The sequence below is a fragment of the Aythya fuligula genome, chromosome W (assembly GCF_009819795.1).
Source record: "Aythya fuligula isolate bAytFul2 chromosome W, bAytFul2.pri, whole genome shotgun sequence".
NCBI lineage: Eukaryota > Metazoa > Chordata > Aves > Anseriformes > Anatidae > Aythya > Aythya fuligula.
In genome coordinates, this window is record NC_045594.1 from 9179676 (window position 1) to 9202273 (window position 22598).

Sequence of the window (22598 nt, forward strand, 5' to 3'; positions counted from 1 at the left end):
GCTATCCACTTACTCCACGTAGCATCGGTTGCATGGTGTGTAGTGGGAATTTTCTCTTTGAACATCCAATGTAACACAGGTAGCTGTGGGGCCAAGAGGAGCTGTGCTTCTGTACCCACAACTTCTGAAGCAGCTCGAACACCCTCATATGCTGTGAGTATTTCTTTTTCAGTTGGGGTGTAATTGGCTTCTGATCCTCGGTAGCCCCGACTCCAGAAGCCCAGAGGTCGACCTCGAGTTTCTTCTGGTGCTTTCTGCCAAAGGCTCCAGGTGAGCCCATGCTCCCCAGCTGCAGTGTACAGTATATTTTGCACAGCTGGTCTGGTACGGACAGGCCCAAGGGCTACTGCACGAGCTATGTCTTGTTTGATTCGTTCAAAGGCCTGTTTTTGCTCGGGGCCCCACTCGAAATAGTTTCTCTTTCAAGTCACTCGATATAGAGGACTCACAAGCTGACTATAGCCTGGCACATGCATTCTCCAGAATCCCACAAGGCCTAGGAAAGCTTGTGTTTCTTTTTTGCTAGTTGGCGGAGACATTGCTGTTATTTTATTGATCACATCCATTGGAATATGGTGACGTCCATCCTACCATTTTACCCCCAAGAACTGGATTTCCTGTGCAGGCCCCTTGACCTTACTCTGTTTAATGGCAAAACCAGCTTTCAGGAGAATTTGGATTTCTTTCTTCCCTTTCTCAAAAACTTCTTCTGCTGTGTTGCCCCACACGAGGATGTCGTCAATGTACTGAAGGTGCTCAGGAGCTCCCCCTTGCTCCAGTGCACACTGGATCAGTCCATGGCAAATGGTAGGGCTGTGTTTCCACCCCTGGGGCAGCCGATTCCAGGTGTATTGGATGCCCCTCCAAGTGAAAGCAAACTGCGGCCTGCATGCTGCTGCCAAAGGGATGGAGAAAAATGCATTAGCAATATCAATTGTGGCATACCACTTGGCTGCCTTTGACTCTAGTTTGTACTGAAGTTCTAGCATGTCCGGCACTGCAGCACTCAGCGGTGGCATGACTTCGTTCAGGCCTCGATAGTCCACTGTTAGCCTCCACTCGCCATTAGACTTTCGCACTGGCCATATAGGACTATTAAATGGTGAGCGAGTCTTGCTGATTACTCCCTGACTCTCCAGTCAGTGAACCAACTCATGGATGGGAATCAGGGAGTCTCGGTTGGTGCGATATTGCCGTCGGTGCACCGTTGTATTAGCAATTGGTACCTGTTGTTCTTCAGCCTTCAGCAATCCTACAACAGAAGGGTCTTCTGAAAGGCCAGGCAGGGTAGACAGCTGCCTAATCTTCTCTGTGCTCAAAGCAGCTATGCCAAAAGCCCACCGGTATCCTTTTGGATCCTTGAAGTACCCTCTCTTGAGGTAGTCTATGCCAAGTATACATGGAGCCTCTGGGCCAGTCACAATGGGATGCTTTTGCCACTCATTCCCAGTTAGACTCACTTCAGCTTCCAGTACAGATAGTTGTTGGGATCCCCCTGTCCCTCCAGAGATACAGGTGAGTTCTGTCCCTTGGTAGCCTGATGGCATTACAGTACGCTGTGCGCCAGTGTCCACTAGAGCTTTGTATTCTTGTGGTTCTGATGTGCCAGGCCATCGGATCCACACAGTCCAATAAATCCGGTTATCCCTCTCCTCTACCTGGCCAGAGGCAGGGCCCCTCTAGTCCTGGTTGGAGCGTCTGCCACTTAATTCTTGCAAATGAGAAGCAGAAGTCCCTTCATCAGGGTCAAGAATAACATCAGCCCTTCTACTGCCTCTGGGGTACTGCCCAATGGAAACTGGAGCAGCATTTCTCTTAGGAGCCCCTCTTCTTGCTGCTGTATTTCCTTTCAGTTCACGTACCCGAGCAGCTAGGGTTGAAGTAGGTACACCATCCCATTTCCTCCTATCTTCCCCATGGTCACGCAGATAAAACCACAAGGTGCCACGTGGTGTGCGTCTTGGGTACTCTCTCTCTTGAGCAGGCAAATGCTGATTCTTAGTGGCTGAAGTATCACTCCATCTAGATGAGGGGGAATATGGGGAATATGCTCGTTCCACGAGCTGGTCAAGTCTTTCAGACAGTTTCTCCACAGCTGAGACACAGGACTGTAGCGGAGCAGAGAGATTGTCTTCATATTGTTGAAGCTGGCAGGAGACATCATACATTGTTGGTCCCATCCCCTCCTCCCAGTTAATTACTGCCAGTGTACTGGCATGTGCTGATGGTGCACTCCGCACAAATTTACGCCACATGGATGTTGTGCACTGGACTTCATCGGGGTCTTGATGTATCTGGGCATTGTTCAAATCACTGTAAATCATCTCCCGCACAGCTTATTCCTGCAGATGCTGGAGACCTTTATCCATAGTGGTCCACTTGCCTATGTGATATACAATATCTCCCTTATGGGGATATCTTTCTCTCACAGCTGCCAGGAGTCATCTCCAGAGGCTGAGGGCCTGTGCTCCTCTCCCAATTACTTTGTCAATTACCCTTTCTCTAGAGAGGGATCCCAGCTGCTTGGCTTCATTGCCTTCTAATTGTAGGCTATTGGCCCCAGCATCCCAGCATCGAAGCAGTCAGGTGAGGATGTGTTCACCTGGGCGTCGACTATAATCCTTTCGTATTTCTCGCATCTCACTCAGGGATAAGGATCGAGTGATTTCTGCTTCCTTTATGATTTCCATCTCATCTTCCTGCTGTTTTTGTGATGGCTCTGCTTTAGAGGTGCCTGCCATTTCCCCTTCTCCCTCCTTCTTAGGAGAGCCTTCTTCCCTTACTAAACGAGCTGACCTCCGTTTCCATTGTTTTGACTTGACGATGGGGGCGACTGATACCATAGTTGGTTGGTCCTCTGGGTCAGCCACAGCATGTGTTACTTGGTCATCAGATTCAGAGACTTCCTCCCTCTCTTCAAGTTGCTGGATGATGTTAAACAGTGTTTGATAGGAGTAAGCCAGGACCCAGCACAATGCTGCAAGCTGTCGTTCTCCGGCATTATCAGGGTCAGGACATACAACTCTCAAACATTCTACCAGGTTTTTAGGATTTAGCACTTGCTCAGGGGTGAAGTTCAAAACTATTGGAGGAGACACCCGTGACAGGTATCTGCCAACATCATCCCACACACCTTGCCACTCACCACAAGACTGTTTCGGGACAGATTCCCAAGTAAGTTTTCTAAACAGTCGACTAATCTTAGAGAGAAAATGAAACCTGTTATTCAGAATTAGAAATAGCAATACATGGATTACACATGGATCTTCAAAATACTCCCAAACTGTTGTAATTAGCCCACTATGAAAGAAGGGAAAGGTACCATTCCTGATATTATTAATAAACTGGTATCAATATGAGGAGAGGAAGGCAGTGTAGTTCTGAATATTCCCTAAAAGACAGTTTCCATGGGACCCAAATGATAACAGTGCAGAGCCTGAATTCCAGATTAAACCCAAGGTCAGTGCTTGGCAGCACAGCGAATTAAAAAAAACGAACACAGATTGTAGCACTTGGTCGGATCGGATATATAGGAGAAAGGAGAATATGACACAGATTGCATGACATATGATCAAAGCCATTATTAACAGGACACTGAACATGGTTACTAGCAAGTAAGTGTGTTAGTTGTACGCGTTTTAATCAATTCTATTGTTGTCTCAACCCTTCGTGCCCCACGTTGGGCACCAAAAAGGACTGTGGTGGTTCTACTGTGCTGGGCAGCTAAACCCCACAACCGCTCTCTCACTCCCCCTCTTTTTAGATGAGGAGGGGGAGAAGTAAAGCAAAGAACAACTCACGGGTTGAGATAAGGATAATTTAATTAAAGGGAAATAATAATAATAATTAAATAAAGATTATTATGAACTAAACAAATTAACTAAAGGGAAATAAAAAGGGAAAGGGGAAAAGGGAGGGGAAAAGGAAAAATAAAAAGAAGGGAGGAAAACAAACAAACAAAATAAATGAAGGCTATATGGAAGTGCAGAGGAAAGAAATTACTCTCTACTTCCCACACATGAGCGATGATTGACCACGTCCTTGAAGCAAGGCCTCAACGCACGCAGCCGGTGTTCGAGAGGAGGACCGACGTTTTCACAAAGAGAGCCCACCCCTCCCCTCTTCTTCCCTTTTCCACCTTTTATTGCTGAGTGTGACATCACGTGGTAGGGAATATCCCTTTGGTTGGTTTAGGTCAGCTGCCCTAGTGATGTTTCTCTCCTCACTTTTTGCCCACCCCCTAGGAGGGTTAGAGAGAGGCCCGATGCTGTGCCAGTGCTGCTCAGCAGTAGACACAACCCTGGTGTGATAACACTGCTTTTCCAGCTACAAGTACAGAGTACAGCACTGTATGGGCTGCTGCAGGGAAAGTTAACATTCCAGCCATACCCAGTACACCCTGGGATGGAAGGGAGCTTGCACCCTTGAAGACAATAATTCCAGATGTAACTACTACTGAAGACCCACGAAGCCAAAGCCCCCTTGAGACCACATGCTGGATTAAGCGGACTGCAGATAATTCTCTGGTAAAATTGTCTAGTATTTCACAGCTTTGCAAGGTGATTTTCACCTTGGTTAGGGGTGGTTGACTTAGAAAAAGCTATTGTAAATATCTCTGCTATAACTGAAGAACTAGAAAGTAAGTTTGATAAGTTTGCAAAAATAGTACTGAATTATCAAATAGTATTAGATTCATTAATAACCTCATAAGGAGGATCATGCACTGTAATTAATGCTAGTTTGTTGAAGAATGGCTCAAAGAGCAAGGGCATGGGTCTCTAGAGGAATTGTACAAGCAAGGCAAAGAAAATACAGAGTTTATAGCCATGGAGTAGGCCGGATGAGAAGCATTTTTGTGAAAATATGCAAGGAGCAGTCTGTCCTTGAGAGAGAGATAAACAGGTGGATCTGAGGCCCAGGAAGATAAGGGAGTAGCTTATGCGCTGTAACCGCAAGTAGGAGAAACAGTATTTTTTGCAACACGTCTAGGCTTAGCCAATTGGATAGTGATCAGTAGGCATAATTATTGCTGTGTGTATAAATATACGGATATCTGCGCAATAAAGTTGAAGCTTGTATTACCACTCATATTGAGTCGATCACTTGCTTCCCCACGCCGAAATCAGAGGGTCTCGCACCCGACACTAGTTGCTGTATATATGTAGATCAAATGGGACGAATTTGAATGATACTTGGAGGGGAAAAACGTATTGGGGTGGGGGATGACAATTCCTGTTCATTTAGAAACATCTGGGAGAAACTAACTTTGTGGTTACCTGAATAGAAGTGGCTCAAATAACTATTTGTTGGTCTTGTAATAATAATGGCATTGTATACCTACCATTCCCTGTGACATCCGAAGAAGAATATTGCGACTTAATGTTGGAAAAACTTGAGTGTGGTATGTGAAGAGGTGCAAAAACAACGGTAGGAGTAAGGAAAGAAGAGGGGGGAATTTTGAGCAACTAAGTTGTGTCTTTGCAGTAGAGAACTAATTTTCTGTATTCCAAGGTAGTTGTGTAGTCACAGTAAGGAGAAATGCTACGTGGATAAGTGGACAGTAGAAGGCCTCACTGTTCCAAAATAAGGCTGAAACTTGAGGAAAAACGGCATGAGCAGTGTGGGAACACTAAAACAAAGATCACTGGTTCTCAAAACATAAGAAAGGGAAAAAAAGAAAATGAAAAGGGATAAATCAAAGGGTTGAAAATTGTACGTATATAGTATAGAGGAGCGTCGAATAGCTTGTGAACCTGTAGTACTCAGCCAATGAGGAAACAGGGGAGGTGATCGGGTGTCGGGGAACAGGGAATAAAAGGTTAGGCTTTGTTTACTATAATGCGCTCCTAATTGGCAGGATGCCTGCCACCACAATCGCGAATAAAATAATTTTCTTCAGACAGGATCTTCTGTGAAGCTATTTGAGATTTTTCTCGCAGCTATACTTGACGAGAATGAATACCCGGACCTCCTTTAAAAAAAAAAAAAAAAAAAAAAAAAAGCAACATGAGCAATGTCAGGGTTGCTTTCTCACAGGGAAGCGGCACCGTGAAGGATTATAGTCCACACCCAGGTGAACACATCCTCACCTGGCTGCTTCGATGCTGGGATGCTGGGGCCAATAGCCTACAATTAGAAGGGAAGAAGAGGGGAGGGGTGGGCTCTCTTTGTGAAAACGTCGGTCCTCCTCTCGAACACCGGCTGCGTGCGTTGAGGCCTTGCTTCAAGGACGTGGTCAATCATCGCTCATGTGTGGGAAGTAGAGAGTAATTTCTTTCCTCTGCACTTCCATATAGCCTTCATTTATTTTGTTTGTTTGTTTTCCTCCCTTCTTTTTATTTTTCCTTTTCCCCTCCCTTTTCCCCTTTCCCTTTTTATTTCCCTTTAGTTAATTTGTTTAGTTCATAATAATCTTTATTTAATTATTATTATTATTTCCCTTTAATTAAATTATCCTTATCTCAACCCGTGAGTTGTTCTTTGCTTTACTTCTCCCCCTCCTCATCTAAAAAGAGGGGGAGTGAGAGAGCGGTTGTGGGGTTTAGCTGCCCAGCACAGTAGAACCACCACAGTCCTTTTTGGTGCCCAACGTGGGGCACAAAGGGTTGAGACAACAATAGAATTGATTAAAACGCGTACAACTAACACACTTACTTGCTAGTAACCATGTTCAGTGTCCTGTTAATAATGGCTTTGATCATATGTCATGCAATCTGTGTCATATTCTCCTTTCTCCTATATATCCGATCCGACCAAGTGCTACAATCTGTGTTCGTTTTTTTTAATTCGCTGTGCTGCCAAGCACTGACCTTGGGTTTAATCTGGAATTCAGGCTCTGCACTGTTATCATTTGGGTCCCATGGAAACTGTCTTTTAGGGAATATTCAGAACTACACTGCCTTCCTCTCCTCATATTGATACCAGTTTATTAATAATATCAGGAATGGTACCTTTCCCTTCTTTCATAGTGGGCTAATTACAACAGTTTGGGAGTATTTTGAAGATCCATGTGTAATCCATGTATTGCTATTTCTAATTCTGAATAACAGGTTTCATTTTCTCTCTAAGATTAGTCGACTGTTTAGAAAACTTACTTGGGAATCTGTCCCGAAACAGTCTTGTGGTGAGTGGCAAGGTGTGTGGGATGATGTTGGCAGATACCTGTCACGGGTGTCTCCTCCAATAGTTTTGAACTTCACCCCTGAGCAAGTGCTAAATCCTAAAAACCTGGTAGAATGTTTGAGAGTTGTATGTCCTGACCCTGATAATGCCGGAGAACGACAGCTTGCAGCATTGTGCTGGGTCCTGGCTTACTCCTATCAAACACTGTTTAACATCATCCAGCAACTTGAAGAGAGGGAGGAAGTCTCTGAATCTGATGACCAAGTAACACATGCTGTGGCTGACCCAGAGGACCAACCAACTATGGTATCAGTCGCCCCCATCGTCAAGTCAAAACAATGGAAACGGAGGTCAGCTCGTTTAGTAAGGGAAGAAGGCTCTCCTAAGAAGGAGGGAGAAGGGGAAATGGCAGGCACCTCTAAAGCAGAGCCATCACAAAAACAGCAGGAAGATGAGATGGAAATCATAAAGGAAGCAGAAATCACTCGATCCTTATCCCTGAGTGAGATGCGAGAAATACGAAAGGATTATAGTCGACGCCCAGGTGAACACATCCTCACCTGACTGCTTCGATGCTGGGATGCTGGGGCCAATAGCCTACAATTAGAAGGCAATGAAGCCAAGCAGCTGGGATCCCTCTCTAGAGAAAGGGTAATTGACAAAGTAATTGGGAGAGGAGCACAGGCCCTCAGCCTCTGGAGATGACTCCTGGCAGCTGTGAGAGAAAGATATCCCCATAAGGGAGATATTGTATATCACATAGGCAAGTGGACCACTATGGATAAAGGTCTCCAGCATCTGCAGGAATAAGCTGTGCGGGAGATGATTTACAGTGATTTGAACAATGCCCAGATACATCAAGACCCCGATGAAGTCCAGTGCACAACATCCATGTGGCGTAAATTTGTGCGGAGTGCACCATCAGCACATGCCAGTACACTGGCAGTAATTAACTGGGAGGAGGGGATGGGACCAACAATGTATGATGTCTCCTGCCAGCTTCAACAATATGAAGACAATCTCTCTGCTCCGCTACAGTCCTGTGTCTCAGCTGTGGAGAAACTGTCTGAAAGACTTGACCAGCTCGTGGAACGAGCATATTCCCCATATTCCCCCTCATCTAGATGGAGTGATACTTCAGCCACTAAGAATCAGCATTTGCCTGCTCAAGAGAGAGAGTACCCAAGACGCACACCACGTGGCACCTTGTGGTTTTATCTGCGTGACCATGGGGAAGATAGGAGGAAATGGGATGGTGTACCTACTTCAACCCTAGCTGCTCGGGTACGTGAACTGAAAGGAAATACAGCAGCAAGAAGAGGGGCTCCTAAGAGAAATGCTGCTCCAGTTTCCATTGGGCAGTACCCCAGAGGCAGTAGAAGGGCTGATGTTATTCTTGACCCTGATGAAGGGACTTCTGCTTCTCATTTGCAAGAATTAAGTGGCAGACGCTCCAACCAGGACTAGAGGGGCCCTGCCTCTGGCCAGGTAGAGGAGAGGGATAACCGGATTTATTGGACTGTGTGGATCCGATGGCCTGGCACATCAGAACCACAAGAATACAAAGCTCTAGTGGACACTGGCGCACAGCGTACTGTAATGCCATCAGGCTACCAAGGGACAGAACTCACCTGTATCTCTGGAGGGACAGGGGGATCCCAACAACTATCTGTACTGGAAGCTGAAGTGAGTCTAACTGGGAATGAGTGGCAAAAGCATCCCATTGTGACTGGCCCAGAGGCTCCATGTATACTTGGCATAGACTACCTCAAGAGAGGGTACTTCAAGGATCCAAAAGGATACCGGTGGGCTTTTGGCATAGCTGCTTTGAGCACAGAGAAGATTAGGCAGCTGTCTACCCTGCCTGGCCTTTCAGAAGACCCTTCTGTTGTAGGATTGCTGAAGGCTGAAGAAAAACAGGTACCAATTGCTAATACAACGGTGCACCGACGGCAATATCGCACCAACCGAGACTCCCTGATTCCCATCCATGAGTTGGTTCACTGACTGGAGAGTCAGGGAGTAATCAGCAAGACTCGCTCACCATTTAATAGTCCTATATGGCCAGTGCGAAAGTCTAATGGCGAGTGGAGGCTAACAGTGGACTATCGAGGCCTGAACGAAGTCATGCCACCGCTGAGTGCTGCAGTGCCGGACATGCTAGAACTTCAGTACAAACTAGAGTCAAAGGCAGCCAAGTGGTATGCCACAATTGATATTGCTAATGCATTTTTCTCCATCCCTTTGGCAGCAGCATGCAGGCCGCAGTTTGCTTTCACTTGGAGGGGCATCCAATACACCTGGAATCGGCTGCCCCAGGGGTGGAAACACAGCCCTACCATTTGCCATGGACTGATCCAGTGTGCACTGGAGCAAGGGGGAGCTCCTGAGCACCTTCAGTACATTGACGACATCCTCGTGTGGGGCAACACAGCAGAAGAAGTTTTTGAGAAAGGGAAGAAAGAAATCCAAATTCTCCTGAAAGCTGGTTTTGCCATTAAACAGAGTAAGGTCAAGGGGCCTGCACAGGAAATCCAGTTCTTGGGGGTAAAATGGTAGGATGGACGTCACCATATTCCAATGGATGTGATCAATAAAATAACAGCAATGTCTCCGCCAACTAGCAAAAAAGAAACACAAGCTTTCCTAGGCCTTGTGGGATTCTGGAGAATGCATGTGCCAGGCTATAGTCAGCTTGTGAGTCCTCTATATCGAGTGACTTGAAAGAGAAACTATTTCGAGTGGGGCCCCGAGCAAAAACAGGCCTTTGAACGAATCAAACAAGACATAGCTCGTGCAGTAGCCCTTGGGCCTGTCCGTACCAGACCAGCTGTGCAAAATATACTGTACACTGCAGCTGGGGAGCATGGGCTCACCTGGAGCCTTTGGCAGAAAGCACCAGAAGAAACTCGAGGTCGACCTCTGGGCTTCTGGAGTCGGGGCTACCGAGGATCAGAAGCCAATTACACCCCAACTGAAAAAGAAATACTCACAGCATATGAGGGTGTTCGAGCTGCTTCAGAAGTTGTGGGTACAGAAGCACAGCTCCTCTTGGCCCCACAGCTACCTGTGTTACATTGGATGTTCAAAGAGAAAATTCCCACTACACACCATGCAACCGATGCTACGTGGAGTAAGTGGATAGCGTTAATTACACAGCGGGCTCAAATGGGAAAACCTAACTGCCCAGGAATCCTGGAAGAGATTATGGACTGGCCGGAAGGCAGAGATTTCAGAGTGCCAACAGAAGAGGTAACCCGTGCTGAAGAGGCACCACCATACAATGAGTTGCCAGAAGACAGAAAGCAGTATGTGTTGTTTCCTGACAGATCCTGCCGTGTGGTAGGGAGCCATCAGAAATGGAAAGCTGCTGTGTGGAGTCCCACACAACGAGTTGTGGAGGCCATGGAAGGGGAAGGCGAGTCGAGTCAGTATGCAGAAGTAAAAGCCATACAACTAGCCCTAGAGATTGCCGAAAGAGAAAAATGGCCAGCATTGTATCTTTATACTGACTCATGGATGGTGGCAAATGCTCTGTGGGGGTGGCTGCAGCAGTGGAAACAGAACAACTGGCAGCGCGGAGGTAAACCTATCTGGGCTGCTACCCTGTGGCAAGATATTGCTGCTCGGGTAGAAAACCTGGATGTTAAAGTACGTCATGTAGATGCCCACATGCCCAAGAGTCGCGCTACTGAAGAACATCAGAACAACAAAGAAGTGGATCGAGCTTCGAAAATTGAAGTGGCTCAGGTGGACCTAGACTGGGGACGTAAGGGTGAGCTGTTTGTAGCTCGATGGGCCCATAAAACATCAGGACATCTGGGGAGGGATGCCACTTACAGATGGGCTCGTGATCGAGGGGTGGACTTGACCATTGAGGCCATCACACAGGTTACCCATGAGTGTGAGACCTGTGCTGCAATCAAGAAGGCCATGAAGGTAAAATCTCCCTGGAACAGGGGGAGATGTCTAGGGTTTCAATATGGTGAGGCCTGGCAAATTGACTATATCGGACCACTCCCACAAACCCGCCAAGGCAAACGGTACATACTCACCATGGTAGAAGCAACTACTGGGTGGCTGGGTGGCTGCCCAGCACGGTAAAACCACCACACAGGGGCAACACCTTCCTGTCTTTATTGCCACATAGCCAGTACCACCCCTTGCCATTTGGGACAGGCCATCCGGTTACAGGATTCTCATGTTGCATCTGGTGTGCACTACGTATATTAGCATTCCCGTGGCTACCATATTTGGCACATTATGGATTATTCCCTGTATGGATAGTTCCACACCCAGGGTCAGTACGATCGCCCCCCTGAGTTTTTATCAATGTTGTTTAAAAGGCACCTTCGATAACACAGCATGTTGTAGCCAGGATTATGTGCAGGCAGCTCAACTTCAAAATCTGTTCCTTCCCAGGACTGAATATGTTCTGCGATTTTTAGAAATCTAGAGTATCCAGACACAGTTGCTGCTGGTAATAGCAATCAGGGACAAGGCCTTTTTAGTCTTTATAGGCATGTGGGTGCAAATCCAACAATTATTTTGAGATGGAACTCGAGAGATGTTCTGCATTCATTGTATTCACAGAATCATAGAATATCCTGAGTTGGAAAGGACCCACAAGGATCATCGAGCCCAACTCCCAGCACTGCACAGGTCAACCCTAAAATTCAGACCATGTGACTAAGTGCACAGTCCAAATGCTTCTTAAACTCCGACAGGCTTGGTACAGAGACTGCTTCCCTGGGGAGACCGTTACAGTGTGCGACAACCCTCTCGGTGAAGAACTTCTTCCTGATGTCTAGCCTGAACCTCTCCTGCCACAGCTTGGCACCATTCCTGCGGGTCCTATCGCTGGTAACTGAAGAGAACAGATTGGCAGGTAATGTCGATTGGCTTAAGTGAAAGGGGATGTTAGGGAAGATGCCATCACAAAGGATACATTTCTGACTTCTGGGATCAGTCGACGGGCCGAGCCCTCGGATTTCCTGGTCGTCTTTCCTGACGAATGACTCCTGGAAGAACAGAAAAGATACACAACGTGTCCACAACAACTTCCGAGGAGACTACTGAAAAGAAAAATAAAATTGAAACAGCAAGCGGCTAGTACATTCAGTTTTGTTAACAGAGTAACATTAACATACTAGAAATTTCCACGTTCTATGTAGCCCCAAGGCAGTGCTGGGTACATCCACTGATATTAATGGGGTGGCACAATGTCAGAGATAGTTAATAGACAAAGTACACCTGAGGTGCAGATTACATATTCCAGGCGACAAAACAGGCACAGCTTGGCACCCAGTTTGGATCAGCTTGCTTATGAGTCTGCTGATACGTGAGTATATGCAACAAGCAGAAAAGTCTTTTACTCCACAGACTCAGTTTCATTTATGTATATACATACATGTACATATGTGTATGTATCTTTCTCTCTATATATACATATATAAGCAAACAAACATTTGGAACTTTATAACCACTTGAGTGACAATCATTAGCTACACCTACACTTAAAGCCAGGACTACGCTTAAGTGATTAAGTAAACACGGAGCTTTATCTGAAATGCTGAAGATGCCCCAAAACCACTGGGGTGTCTTATGCACGGCGTACATAATTTGTTGCGCAAACATGCATCTTAATACACAAAGAGGAGAGGCGAGGCAGACAAAGGTTTTAGAGGTGCGTCAAGACCAAAACTGCCACTGGGCAATCGCTCAGATGTGCAAAGCTCAGCTAAAACTCGCACAAATCCACCAAGGGAAGGAGGCTACCTAGTTGTCTGTTTAAAATAACGTCTACAAGTAATGCATTACAAAATCAAAAACGAAACCATCGTCCAGGAAAGCAAACGTCTGGAGTACAAAGGGCTACAACTGACAGCTGATTCTTTAGCAGTGTCAGAGGTCTTCAGATCCTACCTGACTTCTCGTGGATGGTGGCGTTGCAGCACAGAAATGAGGGGATCGGGAAGATCGCAACAGGCCAAACGCGGTGCTGAGCTCCTAAAGGAGCTGGTGGGATAGCACTGACGAGAGTGAGACAGGCTGTCATCCTTCTGCACGATCTGAAGAAGAGGAGCGCAGGAGCGTCCAAAGAAGCTGTTTCTTCTCATACTTCATATAATATACACAATGTCTTTAAATCCAGGGCGTCTTCTTAGGGAAGAGATAAAGAGGTAGAGTTAGCGGCTCCAGGGACACTTCAGGATCTAATTTCTTCCCATAGTTAGCTGCTATCCATAAACCCGAACCAGTAAAATAGAGAGTTATATTAAAAATTCTGGATAATAACAAAAGTAAAAAAAAAAATTAAAACAAAACAAAAACACGCTTGCATGGAAAAGAGGTTAAATTATCTCATTCATTTCCCAATACCCCTGCAAACTCTACACTCAGCTCCTCTTAACTCACTGACCTATCCAAACACAGGACAGACACATCAGTCTCATCGTTCTTGGTAAAAAGATGACATTTTCATGCTTGCTGTCAAATAACATCTCTTTCCAGCACACTTTCCTACAAGCTATGCTAAGTCCTATATGCTGGAAACTTCACTGCTGTATCTTAATGACCATCTTGGTGGGAGTCACCGAGCTGCTATCTTTGATTCTGCTGTCTTCACAAATACAAATAAAACAGTACATCAGCGACGCTCTGTGACAAACTAGGCAACACGCACATCGACCTCTTACACAAGGAAGGAAAGAATTCGTAGACAACATCCAGAAAGTATTACTTTGTTAGATATCAGAGTGGTGGGGCAGAATAACAATGCTACACAAGACCGTGCCTATGCTCCTGTAGGTGGGGACCAGCTGTAGGGTACCTGGGGACCAGCTTTAGCGAGCATGTCTAGGGACCAGATCTGTGGTGAGAGGAGAAGGTGTAGGGAGCAGGTCCTGGGGGAGCACATCTTGGGACCAGGTGTGGAAACTAGTTCCGAGGAGCACTTCTGGGGAGCAGATCAGGTCAGCAGGTCTGGGAGCAGGTGTGGGGACATGATCTGGGACCCAGGTCTTGGTACCATGACCGGGTGTGGGTACTTGTCTAGGAGCAGGTGTCAACAGAACTGGGTAACAGATCTGGGGAGATCACCGGGAGAGGGCGCCGCGGGTACGCCACTAGGCATGAGGGCTCGCCGGGGATCACCGGATGGAGTCTGCCGATGGGCTGGGGGACAGCCGTGGCTCGCCGGTGGAGGTCTGCCACCACTCCTGTGGGCCTGATGGTTCTCGCAGCAGGGGATCCACTGGGACGCCCTGCTCCCCGCCAGGGTTTCGTAGCCCTGGCGCGGGAACTGCTGCTGCAGCGGGGGCCTGTCTGGGTTCGCATCATGGTGTGAACTGTTGCACCCAGGGGACTGCAGAGCCTCACGGGGCGGGTCCACCGGTGTGCCCGGGGGCTGGCAGGGACTCTCAAAGGGGGGGGGGGGGGGGGCAACCACTGCAACCGGTGCCCTGCTGTGGCCCACAGTGGGGGGGACCGCCGCCACAGTGGAAGCCCACCTGGGTTTGCATGGGGGTGTGAGCCGGTGCACCCGGGGGCCTGCAGAGCCTCGCAAGGGGGGTCCACCAGAGCACCAGGGCCCAACGGGGATCGCAAAGGGGGGGGTCTACCGGAGCTACAGGGAGCACACTTGAAGGGAAGGGTCCACCTGCGTGCCCATGAGCCCGCCAGTACTCGCAGGGGGGACTCAAAGGTAGCAACCGGGAGCTCGTGGGTGGGGGGGGGGTTGTCGTGGTTCTTCTCGAGTGGGCAGCTGAGCTCCACCACAGCCGCTCTCTCACTCCCCCTCCTCAAAGAGGAATGGGGAGAAAATATGTGAAAAGGGCTCAAGGGTTGAGATAAGGACGAGAAAATCACACAATAATTATTGTAACGGGCAAAATAGACTCGGCATAAGGTGATAGTAAGATTTATTGCTTATTACTAAACAGCTAGAGAAGTGAGAAACAAAGGAAAGAAACCAAAAGCACCTTCCCCCCCATCCACCCTCTTCCACCTCCTCCCCCCGAGCGGCGCAGGGGAATGGGGGAATGGGGGTTATGGTCAGTCTACAGCGCTTCTTCTCTGCCGCTCCTTCTCGGTCACTCTTGTCCCCTGTGCTGTGGGGTCCCACCCACGGGATACAGTTCTTGATGAACTGATCTAGTGTGGGCTTCCCACAGGCAGCAGCTCTTCAAGAACTGCGCCAGATATGGGTCCGTACCACGGGGTCCATCCCTCAGGAGCAAACTGCTCCAACCTGGCTCTCCCACGGTCAGCAGCTCCTGCCAGGTCACCTGCTCCTGCGTGGGCTCCTCTCCACGGGCTACAGGTCCGGCCCGGAATCTGCTCCGGCAGGGGTCTTCCCTTCCGTCGGTGCAGGGCCACCTGCTCCACAATGGTCTCCTCCACGGGCTGCAGCGTGGAACCCTGCTCCACCGTGGTACTCCATGGGCTGCAGGGGGACATCCTGCTTCACCATGGTCCTCACCACAGGCCGCAGGGGACTTATGCTCCGGCGCCTGGAGCACCTCTCCCCCTCCTTCTGCACTGACTTTGGCGCCTGCAAGGCTGTTCCTCACTCCTTTCACTCTCCCAGCTGTTGTGTGGCGCAGCGTTTTTTTCCCTGTCTTAAATATGCTCTCACCGAGGTGCAAAACAACATCGCTTATTGGCTCGGCTTGGGTCAACAACGGGGCCCTTACCAAACATGGGGCAGCTTCTAGATCCTTCTCACAGAAACCACCCCTATGGCCCCCTGTTACCAAAACCTTGCCACATAAACCCACTGCAGGGGTCCACCGGCGTGCTTGGTGCCACGCTGGGGATCGCGGGGGTGTTCCAACGTCGCTCAGGGTGTCCCGCCAGGGCTCCGGGGGGCAGGGTCCACCGTCGCACCAGGGGACCACCGTTGCTTGAAGGGGTGGGTCCGCCTTTGCACTGGGGGCCCGCCGGGGATCACGGGGTGGCCACCGGTGCACCCGGGGGCCAGTGGCATCTCACAAGGGGGTTGGTTGTCCAGTCACAGGAGCTGGAGCGGCTGCAGGAGCTGGACATGCTAGAACTCCAGTACGAACTGGAATTGAAGGCAGCCAAGTGGTACGCCACAATTGATATCGCTAATGCATTTATCTCCATCCCTCTAGCAGCAGAGTGCAGGCCACAGTTTGCTTTTACTTGGAGGGGAGTCCAATATACTTGGAATTGGCTGCCCCAGGGGTGGAAACACAGCCCTACCGTTTGCCATGGACTGATCCAGTCTGCGCTAGAGCAGGGGGAAGCTCCTGAACACCTGCAGTACATCGATGATATTATTGTGTGGGGTGACACAGCAGAGGAAGTTTTCGAGAAAGGGAAGAAAATAGTCCAAATCCTTCTGAAGGCCGGTTTTGCCACAAAAGAAAATAAAGTCAAAGGACCTGCACGGGAGATCCGGTTTTTAGGAATAAAATGGCAAGATGGACGCCGTCTAATCCCAATGGATGTGATCAACAAAATAACAGCTATGTCTCCACCAACTAGCAAAAAAGAAACACAGACTTTCCTAGGTGTCATGGGGTTTTGGAGAATGCACATCCCAAATTACAGTCTGATTGTAAACTCGCTCTACCAAGTAACCCGTGAGAAGAATGAGTTTGAATGGGGCCCTGAACAACGACAAGCCTTTGAACAAATCAAGCAGGAAATAGTTCATGCAGTAGCCCTTGGGCCAGTTCGAACAGGACCAGATGTAAGGAATGTGCTCTACACCGCAGCTGGGGAGAATGGCCCCACCTGCAGCCTCTGGCAGAAAGAGCCCCGGGAAAAGCGAGGTCGACCCTTGGGGTTTTGTAGTCGGGGATACAGAGGACCGAAAAGGAGATATTAGCAGCATATGAAGGAGTTCGATCTGCCTCAGAAGCGGTCGGTACTGAAGCGTAGCTCCTCCTGGCACCCCGACTGCCGGTACTGGGCTGGATGTTCAAAGGAAGGGTCCCCTCTACACATCATGCAACTGATGCAACATGAAGCATCAGTTGCATGATGTGCAACTGATCATGTTGCATGATGTGCAACCCACGGAGCAAGTGGGTTGCACTGATTACTCAGCAGGCTCGAATAGGAAACCCCAGTCGCCCAGGAATCGTGGAGGTGATTATGGACTGGCCAGAAGGCAAATACTTTGGGATATCATCATCAGAGGAGGTGGTCCGTGCTGAAGAAGCCCCACTGTACAACAAGCTACCAGAAAATGAGAAGAAATATGCCCTGTTCACTGATGGGTCCTGTCGTATTGTGGGAAAGCATCAGAGGTGGAAGGCTGCTGTATGGAGTCGTACAGGATGAGTTGCAGAAGCTGATGAGGGAGAAGGTGAATCGAGTCAGTTTGCAAAAGTGAAAGCCATCCAGCTGGCTTTAGATATTGTTGAATGAGAAAAGTGGCCAGTTCTCTATCTCTACACTGATTCATGGATGGTAGCAAATGCCCTGTGGGGGTGGTTACAGCAATGGAAGCAGAGCAACTGGCAGTGAAAGGGAAAACCCATCTGGGCTGCTTCATTGTGGCAAGATATTGCTGCTCGGGTAGAGAACCTGGTTGTAAAGGTATGCCCTGTAGATGCTCATGATGGCTGAAATATAAATATGGAGAGGCCTAGCAGATTGATTACATCACACTCCCTCAAACACACAGTGGCAATCGCCACATACTTACAGTGGTGGAAGAAACCACCTGATGGCTGGAAACATATCCTGTGCCCCACGCCACCGCCCGGAACACTATCCTGGGCCTTGAAAAGCAAGTCCTGTGGCGACATGGCACCCCAGAAAGAATAGAGTCAGACAATGGGACTCATTTCCGAAACAACGTTATAGACACTTGGGCCAAAGAACATGGTATTGAGTGGGTGTATCACATCCCCTATCATGCACCAGCCTCCGGGAAAGTTGAACGATACAATGGACTGTTAAAGACTACATTGAAAGCAATGGGCGCTGGGACATTCAAAAATTGGGATACGCATTTGGCAAAGGCCACCTGGTTAGTCAACACTAGGGGATCTGCCAACTGAGCTGGACCTGCCCAATCAAACCTGTTACATACTATAGAAGGGGATAAAGTTCCTGTAGTGCACGTAAGAAACATGCTGGGTAAAACAGTGTGGGCTACTCCTGCCTCAGGAAAAGGCAAACCCATTCGTGGAATAGCTTTTGCTCAGGGTCCTGGATGCACTTGGTGGGTAATGCAAAAGAATGGGGAGGTCCGGTGTGTACCTCAAGGGGATTTAATACTGGGTGAGAATAGCCCATGAGTTGAATTGTATCATGTTAATTATTATTATATAATACTGTATGTCATCACTACCATGACTACTATATCACAGAATCACAGAATTTCTAGGTTGGAAGAGACCTCAAGATCATCGAGTCCAACCTCTGACCTAACGCTAACAGTCCCCACTAAACCATATCCCTAAGCTCTACATCTAAACGTCTTTTGAAGACTTCCAGGGATGGTGACTCCACCACTTCCCTGGGCAGCCTGTTCCAATGCCTAACAACCCTTTCAGTAAAGAAGTTCTTCCTAACATCCAACCTAAACCTCCCCTGGCGCAACTTTAGCCCATTCCCCCTCGTCCTGTCACCAGGCACATGGGAGAACAGACCAACCCCCACCTCGCTACAGCCTCCCTTGAGGTACCTATAGAGAGCGATAAAGTCGCCCCTGAGCCTCCTCTTCTCCAGGCTGAACAAGCCCAGCTCCCTCAGCCGCTCCTCGTAGGACTTGTTCTCCAGACCCCTCACCAGTTTCCTCGCCCTTCTCTGGACTTGCTCGAGCACGTCAATGTCCTTCTTGTAGCGAGGGGCCCAAAACTGAACACAGGACTCGAGGTGCGGCCTCACCAGAGCCGAGTACAGGGGGACGATCACCTCCCTAGCCCTGCTGGCCACACAGTTTCTTTTGCAAGCCAGGATGCCGTTGGCCTTCTTGGCCACCTGAGCACACTGCTGGCTCATATTCAGCTGACTATCCACCATCACTATATACCCTAGATGAAAATGGTGATTAATTAGAATGTATTGGAAAGAGTGTAACCTGAGCATGACATAAGTGGTATGGAATAAGGGGTGGATATATGTCCTTGTTTCAGTTAGGACAGAGTTAATTTTCCTCCTAGTAGCTGGCAGGGTGCTATGTTTTGGCTTAGGATGAGAAGAGTGTTGATAACACACTGATATTTTAATTGTTGCAGAGCAGTGCATACACCAAGCCAAGGACTTCTCAGCTTCTCACTCTGTCCTGCCAGCAGACAGGCTGGGGGTGCAGCAGGAGTTGGGAGGGGACAGACCCAGGACAGCTGACCCAAACTGGCCAAAGGGGTATTCCATCCCATCTGACATCATGCTGAAGGGGTGGCTAGCCAGGGTGGGGGGGCCATCTGCTCGGGGTTAGGCTGGGCATTGGTCAGCGGGTGGTGAGCAATTGCATTGTGCATCACTTGTTTCGTACACATTATTATGAGTAGTGCTATTATCATCATTGTTGTTATTATTAGTATTGTTATTATTATTTTCCTGTCTTAATAAACTGTCTTTATCTCAACTCACAGGCTTCACTTTCCTTTTTCTCTCCCCCATCCCAGAGTGGGAGGGGGTAGGGTGAGTGAACGGCTGTGTGGTGTTTATTTGCCAGTACAGTTAAACCACAACAAAGGTGGGGCTTGAGCCAACAGCCCATGGGTCCTGAGAGATGACAAAGAAGAGGACAACCCCAGAATACAGTTCTTAAGAAAACTCTCGTTTCGAACTGTGTTATTTCATCCCTTCTGCCCAGATAGGGGAATCCAAACAGCATCTCATATGGTGAAATACCTATATCCTTTCTTGGTGCTGTTCAGCTTGGTGCTGAACCTGTAGGAGTGCTAAAGGTAAGCATTGTATCCAAGGAAGTTGGGTTTCTAACACTAGTTTAGTTAATTGCTTCTTTAATGTCTGGTTCATTCGCTCTACCTTCCCAGAAGAGGAGGGGTGCCAGGGGGTGTGAAAATCCCACTCAATCTCTAAGGCCTGCGTTAACCCTTGCAGTACTTGTGAAGTGAAATGACTTCCTTGATCTGAATCAATGTTTTCAACTCTCCCATATCTAGGGACTATTTGCTCCAGTGATACCTTAGCCACCATGTTCGCAGTGGCAGATATGGAGGGGAAAGCTTACACCCATCCAGTCACGTGGTCAATTAGGACAAACAAGTAAAGTCTCTCTACTTTAGGTAACTCAGTAAAGTCTACCTGTATACTTTGGAAAAGTCGAATCCCTGGCCACCGTCCCCCTCTAGGTGGGTTACGGATGACCTTTTTATTTACCTTTTGACATATGGTATATCCTCAGCATATTTGCTTTGCTAAAGTGTATTTTCCTACCCAGACATACTTTCTTAGCACAACATCACACATTGCTTGCACCTCCCAATGACTCTTGATGTAAAACAATTAAGATTTGCCTCATTGGTGCTTTATTCAGCATTTCTCTCCCATCAGGGAGTATCCATTATCCTTCAGACTTCATGGCTCCTGATTCCTTAAAAAAAAACATTTCTCTTAAAACTTTTTAGTTCTTTCTTAGTTTTCAACAATCCCCTGAATCCTCTCTGGATTTATTCTTCATTTTCCCTCAGACATTATATGCCTTATATACCTGACGTCTCTTCCTGCATACTGTAATTTATTTTATAATACTCCCAAGCCCTGCTTTCCCAGAAAGTTGAATAGCTTGTTAGTAGCTTCCTTCAGAATTGTTTTCTCCTGTCCTAACAATAAACAATCATCCACATATTTGTAACAGTAATACCTCCTCGGGAGGTTGGAATTGCTCCAAAATCTGTTCTAGAACTTGACCAAATAAATTGGTGTCCCTGTAAACACCTGAGGTAAAACTGTCCATCTGTATTGCTGCTTCCGCCCCCATTTCAGGGTCTTTCCAGTCAGAGGTGAATATATGTTTGCTCTCAGGGCCTGAGAGCACTCCATTAATAACACTGTTATTCCAGTCTAACAATTTACTATTTGAATGCCTAATTTCATCATCAAATCCCTTCCCAACAAGTTAGTCCCTGCCTTGGGTACGTACAATAATTGCCCAGTGATCATTTTATCCCCTAGTCTCAGCTTGGTATCCCCCAAAAGTGGCACTGTTATCCCAGCCCCTTCTACCCCCATCACTTTTTAGGGTTTCATTAGTTAATTTAATCCCTGATACTTTACAGGCCAGTAATGACCTAGGTGCCCCAGTGTATTGGGTTCAATGGCAAGGTTCTGCGGGGGGGGGGCCTGCAATGGCAGCCCCCGTGAGAAAAATCCAGAAGCCTTCACTGTGGCAGATAAGGGACAATTTCAGGCAGCCCCAAAGGGGCCTACTGCTGCCCAGAGCAAAGCCATGAGCAACACAGTCCATGCCTCTGTGAGAGCACATCCACAAACAAACAAACAAACAAAAAAAAACAACTCTGCTGCTCAACAGCAGCTGGGAGAGCAAGGAGCAAGAAACCTCCCCACAGACACAAAAGTCCAGCGCAGAAGGAGGGGGAGGAGGCACTCCAGGCACCAGAGCCAAAGCCCCCCTGCGATAAGTGGAGAGGCCCCTGGTGGAGCAGGCTGTCCTCCCCCTTTAATCACAAAATGAACTTTCAAGAGCCTTTGGGATACCGGGTCCTCAGGATTCATCCCCGAGTACTTTCTCATTCTGACCCCAAGTCTCTCATATGATTTCTGCGTTGCACACTATTATTATTCCAGCCAGGATCGGCAAGTGGGTATTTCTGCCCTGCCGGTATTACCCCTGGTCCTGGAGGATGAGCTGTTTCCCATTCTTGTATAGCAGCTCTCCTCCTGACATTCCCATTTCTTTCCCTGTAAACAAACATACTTATAGACATAATTCCCCCCCGTTGCAGGAAGAACGGCCGAAAATATGACAGACACTAGTATGGTCAGATCATGCTCCGTTTTATTACCCGAATAGCCTGACTTTTATAGTGAACTTAACAGGGGTGGATAGGGTCTCACACAAGATTATTGGTCAAAAGCACTCAGACAAACAACTACAAGAAAACAACCCCACCTGCAAGAAAACAACCCCCTTGTGATTAGAAGTCACATAGATCTTGTCCTTAAAGCCAGCTGCTGGCAACAATATTTCTCTAAATTCCTCAATGCGGCGATGTGGGAACACTGTCATGGGAACTTCTCATAGTCGTCCTGGTAGCTTGGTAGACTCAGTAAAGTCTACCTGTATACTTTGGAAAAATCTTGATAAAGCTGTGCTGCCAGCATCTGTGTCGCTGCCAGGCAGCACTAAATCCACTCGGGATGCTTCACCAATGAGAGGTGCAGCAGCAGCTTGCGAAAATCCACCTTCACCGGAGGAGTTGTTCTAAGAACTGCTAGTGAAATTCTAGAACTTAAAAATTACGGATTCGGAGGAGCTTCCTCTCTCGTCTGCCACACCA